Source organism: Platalea leucorodia (assembly GCF_965183815.1).
Source record: "Platalea leucorodia genome assembly, chromosome: 2".
In the NCBI taxonomy this organism is placed as follows: Eukaryota; Metazoa; Chordata; class Aves; order Pelecaniformes; family Threskiornithidae; genus Platalea; species Platalea leucorodia.
This window is the reverse complement of record NC_138824.1, coordinates 29327769-29330064: the sequence shown is the minus strand read 5'-3', so window position 1 is coordinate 29330064 and position 2296 is coordinate 29327769.

Genomic DNA, 2296 nt, shown 5'->3' with positions numbered 1-2296 from the left:
GATGTCTTCGTCTTAAAGCAATGTCTAAAATAAAAAAGTCCCCAAATTAGTATTGCACGTAGCCAGTGCTGTAACATCTGAGTTTGTACTACTGAAATAGACACTACCTTTTAAGACTCCCATTTTTATCACATTTTATTACATTTTTATTACCGATGATGATTCTTCCTACAAATGTCATCTCCTGGAAGTCTGCAAATTATTGCAGATCTGAACTTTCAACAAGCAGCAAGTTTATGAGTGTCTCATAAAGAAGAGCTTGAAGCTTAGTCCTAGTACACCATAAAGTTAAAATATGAGAATTTTAACTCAGAAGTACTGTAGGAATGTAAGATTATAATATGATTTTGGAAAGTCTGACTCATTATTTCCTGAAGTTAACAATACTACAGCCTTGTTCTTTTAATGGAAAAAAATAAAATTATAATCTATTTCATGTTGATTTAGTTTAAACTAGTGTGACTTGATGTTGGCAGCAAGAAGAAAAGCCACTGCATTTTGCCGGAGACCACATCCAAGCGCAGTCAGGCATCCGCAGCCATCTGGAAACCTCGGGCAGAAACGGTCATGTCACGGGGTACCTGCAACGTGTCCGTAAGGAAACTTACACAGCTAAATACGAGAAAACACTGTAAAACTGTTGTTATTAGTTGGCTTGAGTTGTGGCAAGGGAGGTTCGCTGAGATACGAGGCTTTCCCTGTCAGGAGGGGCAGACAAGCTCTGTCGCAGGCCACCTGGGGAGCCCGGGCTCCATGACTGGCAGCCCGAGGACCACTTCGACAGCGCACGCAGGGCCACCTTCGGGCATTTGTAATTTAGGTATCTGGGTCACAGCCAGCTCCTGTTCGTACTCACTGGCGAGAAGCAGCCCGGCGGGAACGGTGGGCCCCACGCGCGGGCGTGACGAGCGGCCCCGGCGCTCCCCGCCAGGGCCCGGCGCCCTCACCCACCGGGCCGCCCCCGGCCTGCGGGCCGCCCGGGCCTCCCACCCCCGGGGCCTCGCCTCCGCCGGCCGGCGGGGCGCTGGGCAGGCGGAGGCGGCAGGGCCGGACCTGGGGCGGGGTGGTGGGCCTCGACCGCCTCCCTCGCAGCGGGACCTACGGAAAGCCGCGGGTGGCGGCTGACAGCCTCCCGCTCGGGGGCTGGCGGAGGCGCCTGAGGTGGCGCGGGGAGGGGAAGCCGGCGGGACTGCCGCTCCGCCCGCCGCGCCGGGGCAGCGCTCTCCGCCGCCCTTCCCGCCACGGCTGTGGTGCCGTCGCCAGGGCGACGGGGCGCGCCAGGCGGGCAGCCCTACCCGGGGCCTCCCTCCCCTGCCGCCCGGCCCGGCCCGGCTCGGCTCGGCTCGGCTGGGCCAGACCAGACCCGGCCCGGCCCGCCGCCGGGGGACGCGATACCTGCGTGCGCCCCGCCGCCTCCGCAGCCCCCGCGGGCAGGAGGAGGAGCCCGGCCCGGGCTCCGCACCCCCCGGCGGAGGTGTGGCGTTTGAAGCCCCGGAGCGGCGGCAGCCGCCCTTCCCTCCGGCAGACCGCACCTTCCTCCCGCGGCCAGCGTCTCCTGCGCTGGGTGGTCAGTGACAGGAGTGGGGCGGCCCAAAACAAAACTCGGCTGCCTCGAGTTCTTGAATCCTTGGCAGAGCCTCGAGTACCAGCCGAGCCTTGGGTACCAGCCTGTGTGCAGCACGGGAGGCGCGGTACGAAATGGCTCCGTACCAAAACTACGAATTTCCTAAAGCTTCTCGCATTTATTATTCTCTAATATTATCTATTACAGGGACGCCATCCAGAACAGCTTCCCCAGGAGAAGTCTGCTGAGAGCGTTTCTGCTCTCCCCTGCCATGCTCCTCTTGTACAATGAATGTTCAGTACCCAGTCGCCAGCGCAGAGGCCAAACACGATGTTGCCCATAACGCTGTCTGCAGCAGAAGTGTGGCTCCTTACCAACATCGGAAAATTCGTCCTTATTTATGAACAAATCAGCTGCTTTCACACATGCAACGGCATCTATAAAAACCTTTTTACGGAAGTAATTAAGGCAAACTCTCAGCCGCCAGAGTTTTCAGAGAATTAATAACTGCATGAACTAAAGCTTCAAACATTTAGCATAGCTAGTAGCATAGCTAAATGTTTTCCATAATATGCCCGTCAGGCGAGATCAGTTACTCCTACTACGTAGTATTTCAGTATGCAGTCAGGAAGAAAAGCGTTACAGGCTCTCATAGCGTTAACACCATCTCTTTGAAATATGACAAGGGGGCAATGTGAACAATGCTATTAGCACTAATGCTTTTGACTGAAC